Raw genomic sequence first — 21,393 nt, 5'->3', positions numbered from 1 at the left:
TTATTGTCCATTGTAATTTTTCCTAGTTCGAAAATTAAGGAACACAAATAAATATACAATTACATATATCTATATTACATATAGACATGTTAAGAAAAATGCAAAGAAAAATGTGACATATAAATATGTATATTTGTCAACGGAGGGTTAGTTGTTTGTCCATATTAAGCTGAGAAAGGAAAAAGTATTTTCTTTACTACCACAAAAAACACACTTCACCTTTTAAGAAGCTATTCCATGTCTTTGAAAAATCCGTCAAAGCTGCTGAAAGCCAGTTTTCCTAACATTCCCATCGGAGGCCGAGACAGCACATGGGGTGTCCAGGTCGTAGTGTGTAAGGTCACATTCACACACTTGGGTTTGTTTGCCAACCAGCAGTTCTTGCACGTTTTTGTGGGCGATGTGTCTTTTTTAAACTAAGATTTCGTCTGATATATTGAGTCTTCCAAATCTACAGCCCAGCAGGATTAGCCGAAGGCTGCCTGTAAACCATTTCCCGAATAACATGTTTTATATCAAAATATTATTCCTTTCGTAGAGTTATTCATTGATTTGAATCAGGAAGCCAACCTTTTTTTTCTGCTCATTTTTCACAGGAGGTAAGTGAGGTTTTTTCTCTCTTTTTTCTCATTTTAATGCTCGCAGGAAACATTGCTTCCTCTTGGGTTTCATGTTGCTGCAGTTTCAACCTTTCAACTTCCTATGATGACACCAATAAATTAAGCAAACAGAGAGGAGTTTGTGAACTAGGCCTTTGTTATTGTTGCATCCAAATTTTCAGTTCGCTCTAATGTCTTCCTCTTGTTTTCATTAAAGGGAGTGTTTTTCTACCTGGGGTGATATTCATTTCCCAACTGATACACTGTATGTGCAACCAGAAGAAAGTTCACTCACCTTGTTTGGTGTGCAAATATCTAACCGCGTTTGGGCTTATTTTTCCCTCATACTCTTTTTTCCCTGATTCACTCTAGGGTTTTCAGTAAGAATCTTTTTAAATAAAAATCAACCAGAATAAACACCTATTAACCCATTAATCCCTTGTTGACCCCTTTATGTACAAAGATCACCGACGGCCCCAGATTATTGTTGTTCAACATTCACTGCATGTTAAAACAGTATCATTAGAAAGATTTAAGACTCCAGCTTAGATATTTGGCCACTGTTTATGATAAAACTAGGTTGCAGTGACATTCATTTCTTAATTTATATCAGGAGTGCAAAATAATCCATCTATTTTTGATATTTTGAATATAAAAATTCAGCACATTCATATTCTCTCACGTCTAAATGCTAAGCAGGTATAGCGATTAGCTGCATATAAAAAGGCTAACATAATTTTTTTTAACATCATTATATGACTAAAATCCACATTAGATCGCGATTGAAAGTTAATACAAACATTTGATGATGATTTAAAGTGAGTTTTGAGTAAAAGCGTAATATCAATATTTTAGGTGGATTAATGTATAGTGGGATGAAAGGGGTGTAGATGGGCAAGCCATATTGCCAGAATAAAGGCTAATAATGGCTGAAAACAAACAAAAGAATAATGATAAAAGAATAATGAAGATTAAGGGCCCTATCTTACACCCGGCAAGCACAATGCATGTGTTTTTTTGCTAGTTTCAGTCCAACGCAGTTTTTTATTTTTTTTCACGTCCTGCACCACGTTGTTTAAATAGCAAATGCATTTGCGCCCATTTGTGTGCCCATGGGCGTGCTTGTCTGAAAACGAGGTGTGTTCTGGTGCATTGTTGGCACGTTGCTATTTTGAGGCAACAGAAATAAACTGAAACCTGGTCTAGGACCCTATTTTAACAATCTGAAACGCAAGTATCAAACGCGAAATGCAAGCAACTTTGTGGGCGGATCTCAGATCCCGGCGCAAATCTAAAATGGGTTGGTCTGAAGTAGCTACATTACTCATAGGTGTGGTTTGGGCGTAACGTGCAATAAACCAATCAGAGTGTCATCTCACATTCCCTTTAAAAGCAGGTGTGCTTGTTCCATGGCGGATTGCTATATAATGGCGGATTTGCCAGGCACACGCCAGGAAAGGTTCACAGCCGAGGAGAGCGTTCTTGTCAGGGCCATAAAAGACGTAAAACCCACCCAAATTAGCTTCGGTTAAACAGACGTGGGAAGAAATTGCCACAATTGTTTCCACGGCTGGCATCCCCAGGACATCGCACCAGTGCCGCAAGTGCTACAACGATGCCAGAAGACGGGGGAAGTCCAAGCTTGCTGGCTACAATCGGACAAGCCGTATAACTGGAGGTGGATTTGCCTCTACTCAGGACCTGACACCAGCAGAGGACATCACTGCATCCACCCTCACTGCTGAAAACGTTGAGGGATTTGGGGGCTTTGAAATCGGCACCCAACCCAATACACTAGCTGTCCAACCCCAAGGTACACTTACAAATCAAGTTCACATACATAGAGATTTCTCATGAAAATCTTTTCAATCATTATTGACATGAAATAAATGTAACACAGCCATACAATAAATCAAAACAATGTAACGCAGCTTCGCAGGAAGAAGACTGAATTCATACTAAAACATTGCGTACGGACAAAGCTGTAAATTTGCGTACGCACAAAAAAAAACAAATGTATGAATCTCTGCGTACGAAGGATCCCACACATATTCTCTTTGTACATCCCAATTAATGGAAAATTGAGCGCACATGCACGAGCACAACGCCCCACCCAGTCTCCTCCCTTAATTAAATCAATTTAAATATGGTAATGAGGCCACTTTGGCAAAAGAAAGCAGTAAGAAAATGGCTAAAGCAAGCAGCAAGAAATGAAACTTTACAGAAAGTGAATTGGAAGTGCTACTATCGGAGGTAGAAACGAGAAAAAAATATTTTATTTGGAACTTTGTCCTCCGGAATTAATAACAAAAGGAAAAAATATGAGTGGGAGAGTTTGGCTGATGCCGTCAATGCGGTGGGATCTGCAAGTCGCACTGTAAATGACCTTAAAAAGAAATGGTATGATATAAAGGTGGACGTTAAACGGAGAACTGCTGCGCACCGACAAAGTGTGGGCAGAACAGGCAGTAGTAAAGGGGTCGATGAACTTACACCCTTTGAGCAGAGAGTTGCCTCAATTATGGGTGACACTTTACTCTCTGGAGTAGTATCTGCTGCTGTGGGATACTCGGATTTACTACAGGACTGCCACGAAGGTAACCAATTTCTCATTTGTTTTTACTTTGGTACACATAGCTTACCTATTTAATTTTCAAATGCATGCAATGTAGCTGACCAAAAGTACACCAGAGATTTTACGTATCCATTGCATTTATGGCAAATGCGTGTACCCATTAATAAGAAACAGACTCAAATCACAGTTAACATGTGCTTGTGTTTATTTAGACCCATGTGGTGCAACAGCCGGAACATCCACTGGCACGCACTCGGAATCCGCCCCTCATGAGCAGCCAGCGTCCACTGTGCCCAGTGTTTCCAGTGCTCCCCCCAATGCTGAGGCCTGTCCGTCTGGCCGCGTCTTGACGCATGCTGTTCTAGAGTCACAACATCAAATCGTTATGGCCATCAGAGAAATTAACAGTCACCTGAAAAATATCACTGACGCACTCACAGACATAAGCCACTCATTAAAGGAATTGGTCAAAAAATTAACTTTGTCTCTGATTACCATTTATGTTGTCGCAATCACATGTTGACGGGCCTGAATGGCTTGTTGGTTGGGCTGCACATACATTGGTCCTGGGTCAGGGTCATCTGGCGGTGCTGCCACCTCACCGAGTGGTATGCCATGCCTGTGCACACCACAGGCCAGCACAATGCGGCACACCTTGTCAGGGCGGTATAACAGCATCCCCCCAGTCCTGTCAAGGCAGCGCCACCGACATTTCAGCTGTCGCCCGCTCTACAACTGACCGAGTGCGAGAATGGGCATCATTGTATCTGCGCTCTCTGTCAGTTTGTGGGTTGGTGAGGGGGGTTAACAGCCACGTCTTTAGTGGATAACCGCGGTCTCCTGAAGGGTTGTTGAATAATTAAATTAAAATAAAAATAAAATACAATTAGATAGAACCATAACTTTAAATCCATCACTCACGAAGAAGCCACCCATCGCGCACCCTAAATAAAATACAATTAGATAGAACCATAACATTAAATGCATCACTCACCAAGAAGCCACCCATCGCGCACCCTGCCAGCTTGGAGCCTCATCCCAACCATGCTGTTTGTAAGGATGTATGAATCATGGGTTGACCCAGGCTACCTTGCCACAATATTTGTTAGGCGCATTTGTGCATCACATATTATCTGCACATTTATTGAATGGAAATGTTTCCGATTCACATATGCAAATTCTTCTTCAGATGGCGCCTTTATAGCAATGTGTGTGCAGTCGATCGCTCCGATTACATTAGGAAAACCGGCTATCGCTGCAAATTGCGTTTTAATGTTTGGCTGGTCAACTGCATCATATGGGAATCTTAAATACCTGGTAGACATGCGGATGATCCCGACCCATACCGCTGGCATTGCACGGCTCAAGGACGACTGGCTTATTCCTGAGCGGTCTGCCAGTTCCCTTTGGAAAGAACCAGTTGCCAGGAAACCAAGTGTTGTCAGCACCTGCAAGGGAACGGGTATTGCGTGGCTCCTCGCTGTCTCTCTCTCTAGATTCGGACCCAACTCAGCACAGAGCTCCAAGATAGCCCTTGGAAATCTGAAAATGGCTGATAAGCCAGTCATCATCCTGGGCCAGAAAATCATTGTGGTCCCTAAAAATTCGTTCTCTTCAGATTCTGCCATTAGCAATGTCCTCTAATAAGGCCAAAGCTGCCATTGCCATAGACCAGTGGTTCTCAATTCCAGTCCTCGTGACCCACTGCTCTGCACATTTTGTATGTCTCCCTTATTTAACACACTTGAACCAGATCATCAGCTCGTTAGGAGAGACTCCATGAACTGAACTGAGTGTGTCAGATAAGAGAGACATACAAAATGTGCAGAGCAGTGGGTCACAAGGACTGGAATTGAGAACCACTGCCATAGACTAAGGGTTGTATCAATTTGCATATGCTTTTATATGTTCTTACTTAATTGCATAATTGATAGAATATTCCCATAAGGCTCGTGTGACAATATATGTCAATTATTTGTTGTCCCGTAACAGCCACCCATCCAAGGGGATTTCCCTCGAAGATGGCAGGAATTGAAAAGTTTACCAGTAAATTGTGGCTTGAGCCAGGGTAATTCGCAAAGACATGGGTGATTTTACTATTAGCATCGCAAATGACTTGTATGTTGATTGAATTGGTTCCCTTGCGGTTGATGTATATCAGTGCGTTTTCTAATGGGGCACGTAGCTGCACATGGGTGCAGTCTATAGTACCAAGGACACCAGGGAACCCATACTTTGCCCAAAACGGCAGCTTCGCTCTTTCCTGGCTGTCAGGTGTGACGGGGAATTGGATGTACTCCCCAGCATGTCGGACTAGACCTGATGTAACTGCATGTATAGCCAAACTTACGGCAGATTGGGAAATGACTCCAATGGAGCTAAGGGGGTGCTGGAATGACCTCAGAATTTTGTTTCCTGGTTCTTGACGGACAACCCACTTTGTCAGGTGTCCTTATATACCTATGTGTCTTGCCACTATTGGTCAAACAGGTTTGATCCGTCATCACTACAATTAGCCTGAATAATTTGGGTAAATGTGTAATCTATATTTATGCCTATTTTTTCACATCTTCATGGACACCACAATGATTTCCCTCGTGTGGTGATATTTTTCCTTGTAATTATTTATGGTTTGCAAAAATGGGAACTGCTGCGTCTGTGTAGATGAGAGAAGCAAAGTGTTTGCGCGTTGTGCACACACTACATTATGGCCAAGCATGCGCCCTTAAAATAGAATCTGAATAACGTGCCACTGACTTTATTTCATGACACGAGAAAGACAGATGCAAGTGCAGTAATATTTATTGTGTAATTTACAATTGTATCCAGTCCAGGCAAGGGTCAAAACCATAAAAGCAATCCAAGAAACAAGAAACAAAACAAGAACAGGGAAAAAACAGACCTCTGGAAGTGCGTTGACATAAAACAAGGACTCCGTGACAAACACTGAAATATACAGGAATATATACACACAGATACTGACAAGGTGACGGGAGACAGCTGTGTGCAATGAATCAATGAGTGACAGAACAGGATGATGGGAAATGTAGTTATGAGTGGATGACACCGTGGGGGAAAAGGACCTCTAGTGGTTACCCAGGAATACACAAACCAGACATTGTGACATAACCCCCTCTCTAAGGAGCGGCTACCAGACGCTCCAAGACACAAAAAAAAACAAAAAAAAAACAAGAGTCCAGGAGGGAGGTGGAACAGTGGAGGATCAGGGGGAGGGATGGGTATTAGCTGGCGGCCAGGGCGAAACAGACAGTCCATCGGGCAACCAGGGCGAAGCAGAAAGTCCATCGGGCGACCAGGGTGAAGCAGACAGTCCATAGGGCGGCCAGGGCGAAGCAGACGACCCCTCGGGCAGCCATGGCGGAGACGACCCCTCGGGTGGCCATAGCGAAGACGACCCCCCGGGCGGCCAGGGTGGAGACTTATCCTCGGGCGGCCAGTGCGAAGCAGGCTGTGCAGACGACCAGGGCAGAAACGTCAGTCCATCGGGCGGCCAGGGCGGAGACTTTCTCTCAGGCGGGTATGGTGGACGCTCAGGAACAGCCACCAGCTCAGAAACAGACACCAGCTCAGGAACAGACACCGGCTCAGGAACAGACACCGGCTCAGGAACAGGAACAGACACCGGCTCAGGAACAGACACCGGCTCAGGAACAGGAACAGACACCGGCTCAGACACAGGCTCGGCGGTGGCCATCTTGTCCGGAGATACAGGCTCGGCGGCGGCCATCTTGTCCGGAGACACAGGCTCGGCGGCGGCCATCTTGTCCGGAGACACAGGCTCGGCGGCGGCCATCTTGTCCAGAGACACTGGCTCGGCAGACGTGACGTGAACAGTCTCTGGATCGGCAGACGTGACGTGAACAGTCTCTGGATCGGCAGACGTGACGGGAACAGTCTCTGGCTTGGCAGACGTGACATGAACAGTCTCTGGATCGGCAGAGCTCATGTGCTTCCTCCACGCATGCAGAACAATCATAGCAAAAATAAGGAAGACAGCCCTCTTGGCCGTGGCAGGATTGATGGTGGGCAGCTCTGGGACGACCTCCGGGACGACAGTGGGCTGCTCGGGCACGGCCTTTGAAGCGACATGCTTCCTCCAAGCATGCAGCACAGCCAATGCGTAAAACAGGAAGACGGCCCTCTTGGCCGTGGCAGGACTGATGGTGGGCAGTTCTGGGGTGACTTCCGGGACGACAGCCGGCTGCACGGGCACGACCTCCGGGATGACAGCGGACCGTTCGGGGACGGCCTCCGGGACGACAAAGGGCTGCACGGGCACGGCCTCCGGGATGAGAGCGGGCTGTTCGGGGATGGCCTCCGGGACAGCAGCGGGCTGTTCGTGGAGACGGCCTCCGGGATGACAGCGGGCTGCTCGGACATGGCCTCCGGGATGACATCGGGCTGCTGGGGCACGGCCTCCGGTACGACAGTGGGCTATTCGGGGACGGCCTCCGGGACGACAGCGGGCTGCTCGGCGACGGTCCCAAGATCATTAATGAGTCAGGAAGTCTTCCTCCTCCTCTGCCGTTTTCAATGGTGAGGTGCAGGTTCGGGCTGAACGGCGGAATTGTTTTCTGAAACTGCAAAATAGCACCATGGAACGTTTGCGCCGGAACACACCTCCTCTTTTTGCTGAACCGCCCCCAGGAGCGCAAGTTCATTCCCTAACTTACCGACGTGTGTCTGTGGAAGAAAGAGTCTGCTGTGCATCGGGTGCAAAGTAGGAATGATACATGCGTCAGTGTACAAAGTCAGTTGCGCTGGATGCAAGATAGCGCCCCTAAAGTCAATGTCGCAATATATATATATATATATATATATATATATATATATATATATATATATTATTGTTATTTAAACAGCGTGTTAGTAATGTGCGCCTATAGGTGTGTCCACAATGCGCGTACACTCTGGTTATTAAACACACAGGGACGCACAGCAGCACACAAACATGCCAAATATTTAAAATAAAAGGATTACAATCTAAAAGATTATTATTGTGTACATAAAGATAAGGTGGAATCCAGCTTGTCCTGTAGATGGTCTGCTTGGCCACTTTTACCTCGCACACGATCAGTTCCGTTTGCGCTCTGGAGACGCTTTCGGTCTTTCCACTATCAAATTCTGTCATGTAAATAACGAATCCGCCATGGCGCGAGCACAACTGGCATTTAAAGGGAATGGGAGATGAGACTCTGATTGGTTTAATGCTCGTAAATCCCAAAACACACCCATTATTCATTAATAGAAGAGGAACAACTTTTTTAGACCATGCGCCGGGACCGCCGACCATTTTTCCCGTCGTTAAACTAGCAAAAGTGGAATCGGACATGCCCTAAGTGTACCTGGTGCCCTGCACTTTAGACCATGCGCTTAGATCGTTAAAATAGGGCCCTAAATCTCATTCATGGCAGAAGTGTGAAAGGTTCGTCGAGTGAGAACAATAAAAATATGAATGTAGCAGGTCACCTTGCCAGACATCAGACAATAGACTGCAAATGGGTGTTTAAAGGGCAAAAATTATAGATTTTATTAGCATCATATCAGCCTTCTCTAAAAACTCACATGACATGGTCTTATAAAATGTTTCATAAAATGCATGGTTTTAAAGAAAACATCCTCCGATTTGAAATAAAGCATGAGCAGACTTGTGGCTTTAGCTTCATTGTGTTTCTAAGTTTCTACAACACAGACACATCATATTTTTATACATTTAAAAACAATATGTTCTTAATATTTAGTTTTTATGTTTGAACTTAAATATCTCCATATTAATAATAGTCTGACTAATTCTGAGTCTTGAACTGTAAACTCTCAAGTGTTGGCTTTCTAAATATACGATTGGTGTGTGTCTATTCAGAATGACTTATGAGCAGCAACCTTTTTATTTTAGGTATGTCATTTATGCTCCACTTGCCAAGATTGGGTAAGGGGTTAACCTCAACCGTAACGGTATCGTTTTTTTTAATACGTTTTTTCAAAAGTTTACGTTTTCAGGCCCTCAAAATGCTGTTGTAGTGTAAATGAACAGCCAAAAAGAAATAAAAATGGTGTCGTGTAAATGGCCCTGGTGTGCAAATACATTATATTCAGATTGCACATTAAGTATATTCTTCTAAAATATATAATTTCTGTAATAAGTACTCTTTTGAAAGCATACTAAAGTGTGACCTGGAGCTGGAGGCCTCTGAAGATCACCTCAGTCCATTAGTGGATTCAGGCATTTGGATATCCATTACCTGTCTTGAATTGTGGCTCAACGCATTCAAGCTCTGGTATCCATATGACCACGCTTAGAGTAAAACGGACGGAAGGGCTTACAAAATTAATGACCAGGAAGAAATTAGTAGAAGAGCTCAAGGGATGAAATCATCTCCAAATAAAACACTGAGTCGTGGTACAGCGCTGTTGGTCTATTACTTTCTATTGAACCTCCAGCCTCACAGTCATTTTCCCTTCCGCTCGGATCGTCCTGTAATCTCCAGGGTAAGTGGCAGGATTCATTGTGTGCGTGTGCAGTGACTGACTTAATGTAGCCCCGGAAGAGACATGGAGCTTTCATCACCTAGCCGACACGCAGCTGAAGCTTGGGTCATTTTCTCTGTCTGGCTGACTTAGAAAGCTTCTCATAGGAGATATTGTCTGGTTTTCATAAAAAGCATGAAATATCAGGGAACTGCAGAGAACGTGGAGAAGTCTTTAAAAGTCTGAGGGTAACGGATATTGAGTGCCTTGTCTTTATGGCACATTTCTTGAAAATTACTGCACATATTGCACATATTAATTATTTAAATTAATTACATATACAGTAACACTGCCATTTAAAAAAAAAATATATATGTTGCTCTCTTCTGCACACCAGGTATTGATTTGACTAAAAATACAGTAAAACAGTAATATTGTGAAATATTATTACAATTTAAAATAACTTTTCTATGTGAATGTATTTTAAAATGTAATTTATTCCTGAGATCAAAGCTGAATTTTCAGCATTGTTGCTCCAGTCAGTGTCACATGATCCTTCAGAAATCATTCTAATATGCTGATCTGATGCTCAAGATTGCTCTGATGGTAGAATTATTTGTCATTATGGGATTATTTACACCTCAGATTCATTCATTTTTAATCACACTTTTTGTACATATTCATGCTTACATTGACAATCCTAAAAATAATAAATCTTGCACCTAAGAATCAAATAGGGACCTATTATTAATTTGTCTCCCACAGAATATTTTTTATTTTATTTTATTTTATTTTACTTTATTGTTTTGGTCCTCTGGAATTGATTTAAAAATTGATTTAAAGTGAAATTCCATTTACTTTTTTGACTAGTGCAGAATTATTGATTTTCTTTTCTAACTCACCGTCAGTATTGAATTATGTGGAGAATTTATCCCGATTTGATGGATGGGCCTTAATGATGTTATTCTATCCAACAAATATATTAACTGCGAACTGCAATTTTTGCCTTTGAGAAAGGAAAATATCTAGCAAAAAATAAATAAAATAAATAATAATAATAATAATAATAATTTAGTCATGCTACAATGCATGTTGGGGGTTGGGAAATCAACTATCCCAAATGTACTTTCAGATTTTTAAGACAGGCTATTGTTCAGTCTAAAATGATTTGTTGAGGCCACCTTTCTTGGTCTTAAATTCAGTTACTCCTCATTATCCGTGACTCCAAACGCCTTTTTAGTTATACAGTACTTTTTAGTACTGTATATACTTCTGAATGTTCCTTAAACACTCTCGGTTTCATAGACAGTGTGGTTTCTTGCTCCCAAGACAAAAGACTTGACTGTCCTTTTGGGTGAACCAGATGTGCCCTAAATAAACACATGACCTAGACCAGCAACAGGCTGGTAACAATAGGAAACTGTCAAATTATATAGTCTCCTATGCTGTGAGCCCGCATTATAGTGATTTAAGAAAGCCACGACATCTCTTCATGGAAAGATTTGGATCCGAACATCAGCTTAGTCAACACTTAGTGTGAGAATTTATGTACTCATACATATTGACTTCAAAATAACATGTAATTACAATGTGTTTAACACATGGTGCAAGATTCTTCTAAAAGAGACAAGACTTGGCTTTGGAAGAAGGTGGTTCATTAATCCATTTGAATGTGACTAATCCACGACTGTGTTGAGTTATATGAAAAGAATTGTTTCTTTTTAGCTATGGGCGCCATTCTCTCAGTATTAGACGCTTGGTAGCCCATTATTTAGCAAGCCGAGAGGTTTCAATGGTCCAGTGAAAGGTGAGAGCACGGTTAGGTGACTGAAGCCAAACACATCTGAATATGAAACACATGACCTAATGTGGCATAGAGAAAAGCCTTGAGAGATAAATTTAGCAAGTGTAAAGAATTTATCAATGTGTGGTCAGAGCATTTTGTCGCGGTTGCATCTGGAATCGGACAGTTTGGCATCACTGGATGTGGAATGTTTGGTTTTGCACCAACGCTTGAGCAGAGTCCATCAATCTGTGTCCGTGAGCTGGCTCTGAAAACCATTAACACAATAACACTAGAAGATTGAAACCGACATACCTTTTACTCGACATTTCTTGAGACATGAGAACAACTTATAGAGAAAATAAAATGTCATAATGCGCACTGACAAATATATTCCATGCACTCATAAATGTTAACTTGAGTTGCAGAATGATGTAATACAGACAAACCATCTAAATTCATGAAAAATTAATTTAAGTAAATGCAGCTCAAATATGTTTTCACATGAAATTTCAAATGCCAATGGTGTGGCAATAGGCATAGGGGCTTTTAGATATGGTTTTATGAATAAATTCGTTTTTGTGTAAAATTTTGAGTAATGATGTGGTGTAAGTGAAACTTATCCACAGTCTGGCATTGATTTTGTTGTTGTTTAAAAGCAGTGGCTCCATTCTTTCGTTTTATTAACTGACTGTTTACATATTCATACAAAAATATTCTGGGGGCCATGAAAATTTTGGGAATATGATAAAAAAATGCTGGCGGTGGCTGATAACTCTTTTAGAAAATGCTGACAGGGAAAGAGTAAACGATTAATAAAGGATTTTTTTTAAAAAAATAAATGGCTTGTAGAGTGATTTAACGTTGAAGAATCAATCCTAGAATTTAGAGGTTTAATTTATGTTAGGGGAACATTGTCTGAACGATTTTGTTGAACAAATGTTCTATTTATGTCACAATGCTGCTTTGTAGGACACTCACGAACACGATGATAAAGGAAAAGGTAATCTTTAATAAATCCACAGGCAGTTTAATCCAAACAGAGAGAACGGCTTTCAATACATGTAACACAGACGAGACCCGACACCAAATGAATATACACAGATGACTTATGCCGCGTTCCAGGCAACCTGTAACCCGTGTTTTTCCAACTCGTAACTGGGAGTACATCGATCTAGTACGAGTTCACGGGTGGGAAGTCACGGGTTTGACTGCCGTTCCAGTGTACTTTCACAGGTATAAGGTTGGAAAAACACGGGTTACAGGTTGCCTGGAACGATGTACTCCCAGTTACGAGTTAGAAAAACACGGGTTATAGGTTGCCTGGAACGCGGCATTAAATACACATACAGGACACCATTTTCAACTAAAAACTGAAAACTTTTTATGCAGTTTGGCCATTCATTTACTTTTGAAAACCAGTTTCAAAGTGCAAGTTTTTGAAAACGGTCTCCGTGTAAACAACAAAAACGTGAATCTCTGAAGACGATGACGTCATGCACATGCGTATTACGTGTTCAGTCTATAGTTTTTCATCGCCATCTACTGGTCTGACAGCAGAAAACAGTGTTTTTAGTTGTTTTCGCAGATCCATGTGAATGGGGATTGTTTGGACAATGGTGTCGTCTGTACGTGGAAAACTCAAAGGAAAAACTTCTCAGTTTTTGAGCATATCGTTGTCGTGTAAACGTACCCATAACTCAACAGTGGAAAAGCGGTGCAAACAAACTCAGTGAGAATTTCCTGGCTAGCCCAAAACAGAAAGTCTAGCACTTTTCTGTGAACGGTCTGAGAACCAAAAACCTGCCTTTCCAGAATGTTCCAGGAGCTAAAAACTGTTATTTGGGTAGGTGCTGGAGGAAGGAGAGAAGGTACAGGCGTCCTCTGAGGACCTACTAGCCCTGTAGGCATACTGAGCTGGGTAAATGTTTGCATGATGTTTGCACAATTTCCGCACCGCAGACCCCCCACTTTTAGCCCATATCCCTGCTGGCTGATGTGTTTCCTACTTCTGTTGGCTCACATTAAAAGGACATTTCAGATTCAGGCTATAATTTGCTGTAGTTTTAGCACCTGATATCGATTCAAACAGTAAAGGTGCTTTTCGCCCCGCAGTCTGATCAGAGCGCCTGTCCAGACAAACATTTACAGGTGGGGGAATCCTAAAACAAAACACATCCATCATACCAAAGCGAACTCTACATTTGAGTTTGGAGATTGTGGTGGTGCACACCATGGACTATAACTAAAACAAATATATATATTTAATAATCGTTCTAATTCTATGAGATAGCGACGTCCACACCATAATTATGACGATAACAACACAGAGTAATCATACCATTGGAAATACATTCAGAACTACTTTTTCCAGCCAATGAACGATAAAAACATTGACAGCCAATCAGAATCCAAGCATTAAAAGCAGCAGACGACAATAGTTAACGTTACAAAGTAGTTATTGTTATAGTTATTTTTGTAGTTATCATTCTTGGTTTGAATGGGCTTTATGAATGCATTTATTAAATAAATTGTCATGTTCGTTTGTGCTTGTTAATTGACCAATGTAAATCACCAAATCAATTTTAAAAAAAAGAAAAATGCCTCTTTTTTATGAGAAAATTATTCAATAAATTGTTTAAAGTTTTGTCCAATTTTGGATCTATTTCTGAAATGTGTAATTAAAATTAAAAGGTAATATTTACATCTTTGAGATAACTTAAAGTCCCCCTGTGTTGAAAATCAAGTATTAATGTTGTTATGCGTCTATCTGGTGTTTTTAATATGCTTTAAGACAAACCATGTGCAAATTCAACACTATTGCTGAGTATTTTCTCCTTAAAACTGCAGTGAAACAAAGACTTTGAAATCACTGGTGTTTCTGACGTCACAAACTACGTTGTAACCAATCAGATCAACGAGTGATCGTCACTGAGTGGATCTCTGAGCTGAGTGAGTGAGTGGAGGCGGGGCTCATTTGCATATTCATAGAATCTCGTATACTAAATGAGGTAAGGGTGTAGAGTTATATTCAATCTATTTTAAAAACGTTTAAATATGTAATTTTGGTGATCAAAGATGAGTTTTAAGGGAGAAAATTATTCACTACAGGGGGACTTTAAAACAAGCATGAAACTATGGTAGCTTGTTTCCGCCACTGAATAATAAATACATAATAATAATTGCGACTTTTTATCTCACAATTCTGACTTTTTTTCTCACAATTGCAATATATCAAGTCAGAATTGTGACTTTTTTTTCTCACAATTGCAAGATATGAAGTCAGAATTGTGAGAAATAAAGTCGCAATTCTGAGAAATAAAGTCGCAATTGCGAGATATAAAGTCGCAATTCTGAGAAATAAAGTCGCAATTGCGGGATATAAAGTCGCAATTCTGAGAAATAAAGTCGCAATTGGGAGATATAAAGTCAGAATTGCACGATATAAAGTCGCAATTGCGTGTTATAAAGTCAGAATTGTGAGATATAAACTATTCTGTGGTAAAAAAATAAAATAAAATAAAAAGTCTCTTTTTTTTCCTTAGAATTGGACTTTATATCTCACAATTGTGAGAAAAGATGTCAGAATTGCGAGATATAAACTAGTAATTGCGTATTATAAAGTCAGAATTGCGTGATGTAAAGTCGCAATTGCGAGAAAAAAAGTCAGAATTCTGACTTTATAACACGCAATTCTGACTTTATAACACGCAATTGGGACTTTATTTCACGCAATTCTGACTTTATATCTCGCAATTCTGAGAAATAAAGTCAGAATTGTGAGATGTAAACTCGCAATTGTGAGATAAAAAGTCGCAATTATCTTTTAAAATGTTTTATTCTGTGCCATACATTTATAGTACTACAGATAAGGTTTAGATCATGAATATTAATTAGGCGACAACTGGAGAGCACAGAGAAATCTCAGCATGAACTAATTCATATTAAAGACTTTAATTAATACTCACATTGTTTTTATATAGTGACGTCACATCTGCACACCTCGTTGTTGAAGCAGCAAGAAAATTAGCTTTGCAGCTTTTTGTGGGTTTTCATCCCATTCTCAGTACTGGGTTCTGTCACATAGCTTGTTGAAATCAGATCAGTGAGCCGTTAGCGGCTGTGCTGCTTCAGTGAATGCTGCTTGTGGTGATATATCTTCAAGTGTGACTAGAAGGATTGAATAGTTCTCCGACAGATTAAAGTGTCTCCAGTGATAAGAGTCTCCAACGCAGAAGACAAGGTCCATGAAAAAAAATATTTGTACCATAGCAACATCTTTAGTTTGTGCATAAACACACTTCCCCAATTTATGAAAGTCCATAATGCTGTCATTTCAGAATCTTTATTGTGGTAAAGCACTTGGCACTAATCTTGATGAAGTGCCGCGGCTAGCTTTCTCTTGCCTGCTGCTATAGTTAGCAAATCATGCTAATTAATCAAGACATTATTAAGACATTAGCATTGGGGAACAATCTTTGCATTTTAACCAGCTTTCCTACCTTGCTTCCTCTTTAAAAATTAGCTTTTGTTTTATGCACTAGCCCTAATGTTAGCAGTGCAGTGTGTGAGGGGGAAAAAAAGCTAACGTCAGCATTGTTGTTCATTGTGTACTTTAAGTACCAATACCACATTTGTGTTAGATGCTACACTGCCATCTACTGACGTGGATTAGCGTGATCTTCTTTGAGTTTTATGTAAATTACTTTGGTACTAATGAGTTTAGGCTAAAAGATGATTCGTCTACACAATCGCTTCACCCGAAATTGCATACTGTCTGAGAAGGTGCGACATTTGAATTTGAACTTACTTCAAGATGGTTAAAAAAGTACGCTCTATATAGTATGAATATGGGTAGTAGGAAAGAAATTCGGATGTACTTCGTCCTCCATGTTTTTACTGTCACGTGACCAACCAGCATCAGTTGCGTCGCTTCACTTCCATTCATAATCATGAGATAATAAAGTGTTCATCGTATGCACACTTCAGAATCTCAGCGGAAGTAGTAGGTCATCCAGGTACTTTTCCACTACTGTTTTTCAAATACTATGTATTCAGAAATACTACTCTTTTGGCATACTCTTTTTCGCATACTATATAGTAGGGAAGTATTCGATTTCGGATGCAACAAATAATTCATTCTCTTAGTTGTCCAACAAAAAATTAGCAACTTGGGCACCAAATTACTCAATGCACCTTTTAAGTCCCCCTTTGGTGAAAATCAAATTTTAATATGCTTTAAGACAAACCATGTGTAAATTCATAAGTCAATACCATTGCTGAGTATTTTCTCCTTAAAACTGCAGTGAACCAAAGTCTCAAAAACACGGTTTAAAATTGCTGGTGTTTCTGACGTCACAAACTACCTTGTAACCAATCAGATCAACGTGATCGTCATCGCGTGGATCTCTGAGCTGAGTGAGTGAGTGGAGGCGGGGCTCATTTGCATATTCATAGAACTGCATATACTAAATGAGGCAAGGGTGTAGAGTTACATTCAAGCTATTTTAAGACTTGAAGAGAAAATGTTCAAGGAAAAAAAACAAACAATTAAATGACATTTTAGTGATCAAAGATGAGTTTTAAGGAATAAAATGATTGACTAGAGGGGGATTCGAGGGGCTTTACCATCAAATACAGTAACAAATTCTGAAAGCATATTTGCACATATTAAAATATTTCCCAATAAAATTTAAATATATAGTTTTTTTTATATATTATAAACAAGTCAATAGTTTATACTGTGCCCTTATTTTTTACTCATCATTTTCAGTGCTTAAAAGACCAATACCTTCATAATGTTTTTCTCATTTTCATTAAATCAACATTTATAGCATTATAATTCATCTCAAAGCTTTTTACTTTGATTCATCAATTCAAAATGTTTATTTGAAACTCCTTTAGAAAAACTATTCTAGATGTAAGGCCAATGTTGCCCTTGTCTTTCATTTGCAGCGGCCAACAAAGCATTTTACAAGGACAGTAAGAAGACTTTACTATCATATATTTGACATTTGATTAATTGTGGGCCACTTAAAGAGGAAAGTAACTTGCATTTTATTGAAAATAACCCCATTACGACTGCATGGGCGGCAGGCATTGTGGAGTCAACAGCATATGACCTTTGTTAAGTGGGTTAGATTGTAAAAGATAAAAGATATAAGCCCATATAACCTTGCCAAGACACAGCATAACTCTGGAGAAGTAATAATACCAACTGGTACTTGTAGCTTCAATGTAGACAGGCAACTGGAAACAGATGCTTTGAGTATACCATTATCATTTTACTGGGAAATATCAAAACAAAAGTCACATTCCAAGGCGTCTTCGGTCATGCAGGTCTTGCCTTTGAATCGTCTTGGTGTCTTTTATTAAAAGTATTAATAAAACAAAACGAGAACTTCACATCTGACATCACTTGTCTCCAGATTCCAGCCTTTCTTCTTTGAAATGGTTCTGTGTCTTCATAGTCTATCATAATGCTTGATAAATGCAGCGCTCGTGTTTCTCTGTCCTTTGCCATTGTAAGACATGAGTTTCAGCTTTTTCTTCATGCTCATGCGGCGTCTGGCCAGAAGGCCTGTGGGATCTTCATAACCACCGACCCATCCTGCACCCGTTACAACATCCTGTCTTCTCTTTGATGGTTACCACAGTAAATGTGCACATATAATATCATCCGTCTGCCATACACATATAAAAACATTCATGCACAGCTATCTATCTACTTAAGTATGTAATATATAAGAGTCATGTATTAAAAGAACATATTGGGTTGCTTTAGTATAACTATGTCAGAATGTCAGAAACTATAATAGAATTTGTTGCATACTGTAAAGGGACATATCTATAAAGCACAGGAATTATTTCAGTTATGCTTAATTAGAAATTCTTCCACCTAGAGAAGTAGTATTACCACGAAATTATCTTATTTTAATAAAGACATACAGTATATAGTATAGTAAATAAAAACAGAACAACATAGTTACATACATTTTTGTTTATGAGATTTTTAGGTTTACATTTTTTGTGCAAAAATTTTTTTTCACCAGCTGATTGAATAAAAAAGTTATTTTCCAGTATAAATATCTAAAAATAAGTTACATTTCCTATCCTTAAGAAGCAACCCTTCATACAAATTGCAAGTGTACTCCGTTTTATTATCTTATAATTTTTGAATAAATAAAAGTTTCATTGTCAATCCCACTTTTAAAATGTATTGCACAGTATTAAAATGTATAAAACTTCCTATATGTATATTTCAAATGTATTTGAATACCGTATGCAATGTAAGCATGCTAACAAAGTAAGTAAATTCATGAATATGGCACCATATGCATATAGGCAAGGCCTAATATTCAACACTATACGATATGCAACGGGGTTCTTGCTCATTTTCCCAATCCACCCATGAGTCGTCATCCTGAACAAGACACATAAACACCAATATTATAAAAGCCACCGCCTGTCAGCTTTACACTTTGTTGATTTTTTATTTAAATGTAGCCTACGAGTCTACTTAATATGCACTAAAATGATCTGGAGTTGTATGCTTATGAACGCTGACAGTAGCAGATGCTGGCGAAATGTCGACGCTACATGCTCAATCCTAAAGCTCATTATTGTTACAGCTGCAGCTGTCCGAAACATTTTATGATTGAAGATAAAAACTTTATCTGCTTTATGACTAAAGATCCTTATGACCGTAGGCTCAACAAGTATAACCCCAGCTGTCGGTGCGTCATGGTGGCCTATTCCCAGAACGCCAGGGGTGCCCATGTCTCTCATTTTTACGTCTGAGCTACTGTGTAGATTACCCATCATCCTCCCTCTAGATGAAAGGACACAACAAAGAGCTGATACACACCAAAGTTTAGACTACAAGATCAGGTTTCCATGGAGTTACGGTTGGCCGTTGAATTTGGTGCTGGGAACCGGTGACATCACTGCTGTTCGTTCGCTTGCCAAAGAAAATGGTTCACCCAGGCGAGTGGAGCCACGGGCAGAAGTCTCTGGAGCTGACGGCAGTCTGGACACCATCCCATATAAACACTTTCCCCAGGATCCCAGCTCTGGAATGTGGTGATATCACCGGACTAGAAATCTTTACAAGCCTTTGGGACAAATGGTATCCATCATAATCCAAAATGCATGGATGGTTTATGACTTCAGTTGCACCGTTTTACAATCCCATGTATTACAGCCACCCATTCAGAGCATAGTGGCGTCTTCCCTCGTCATCCCTCTTTTCGTCACTTTAAAATTAGCAGGTGCATGAAGAAATTCCTCAAATGCTTTGGTGTGGAGGTAAATATGTTGTTGGGTCATTAATCATTGTCCTAAATTCCATAAATCAGTGGTTCCACAACTGGTTTTGCTTCAGGATACCAATCTTTCATTGGACATTTCATCAAGTTGAAACCCAATGCTTATTGTTTATTGTATCGAATTAAAAACAAAATAAAAATGTCCTTCCTTTCCTCTGCAAAACACAGAGGAAGAGATTTTGAAGAATGTTTTTGTCCATACAAAGAAAGTCAATAGGGTCCAAAACAACAAAACATTGGAGCCTATTGACTAAAAACAATATTGAGATATTTTACAAAATATCCATACAATAACAGACCAACAGACTCTTGAACGTATTTTAAAGAGTCTATGCCGGCAATTTTCTTTTTCCATAAGGGGGTTTGGCATCACGGCATCTTTGTTTCCAGGCGGACCATTAAAGAACGCAAAACACGAGCCACGACTCAGAAACTCCTGAAGTGTTTCCATTTTTATGTGCCATATACATCAGACATTCAGCCAATTGTCTATTTAAAGCGTAACAAAAGATTATTCAAATATGTTTTAAAATGCACTTTTATTGTGACATTCCTACATAGTACCCTTTGTAAAAATAAATGGACTTTTAGGATGCAGTAAGGCCTTCCACCCAAGTGTTTTTTTCACGCGGATGGTGTATTTTTTCAATTGTTTACAATGGGAATGCCGCGTTTTTAAAACGCCATGAGCGTAACGAGGCGCTGAACGTCTTTTTCACACTGAAGCGCTGAGCGTTCGGCATTTTTTACAGGTCGCCGAGAATTGAAGAATGTTCAACTTTGGGTAAAACGCAGCGCTCATCACTGTTACTTTTTACCCAACCGTCCAATCACAGTGGAGGAGGGGCGGGACTAATACCACAACGACCAACCGCCACATTCTGCTTGTACAACGTCAACAGATGACAGCAACAAGCATAATAACGGAAAAAAAAATCATTTAAAACAAGAGCCAGAGAAAATACATTACATTGTATCGATTTTAATATTTTAATATAGAATCAACACAGAAACAAAATATGTGTGAAATGAGATACTAGTAACACTTTTGCAGATATTACTTATCATAACAAGCGAAGCGTCTCAACTGGAAAAAAACGCAACGCTGACAAAACGCTCTCAAGCGCCCATAGCTAGCTTATTTTCCGGGGGGTTTTGGTGTGTGTGTGTGTGTGTGTGTGTGTGTGTGTGTGTGTGTGTGTGTGTGTGTGTGTGTGTGTGTGTGTGTGTGTGTGTTATAGCTCCTGGAAATTAATCAAAAAGTTTCTTGAATTTCTGTGGTTTCATGATCTCAGACCACACAAAACATCAACAGCAAAAGAAATAGAAAGCTTTTCTGTCCCTGGTGAACCTAATGTTGTTATCCTTTACGTTTATATGATAAATTGAATTTTAGTGGTTATATTTAGCACCAAAATCATAAGACATTGTGAGTTTTTTTTTTTTTTTTTTTTTTTTACTTCAACTGGCTTCCACAGGAACTTGTCTGACTTGAAGTTCCCTGTAGAAATACTCGAAAAGTTTCTTGCCTTTATTGACCATTCTGTAAAAGGTGACAGATTGTTTTATGTCCAAGACAAACACAGAGGTTCTTTCCAGGATTCTGTTGAAATCCGATGAAAG

This window comes from Scardinius erythrophthalmus (genome assembly GCF_964197995.2).
Source record: "Scardinius erythrophthalmus genome assembly, chromosome: 14".
Taxonomy (NCBI): domain Eukaryota; kingdom Metazoa; phylum Chordata; class Actinopteri; order Cypriniformes; family Leuciscidae; genus Scardinius; species Scardinius erythrophthalmus.
Note: the sequence above shows the minus strand (reverse complement) of the source record.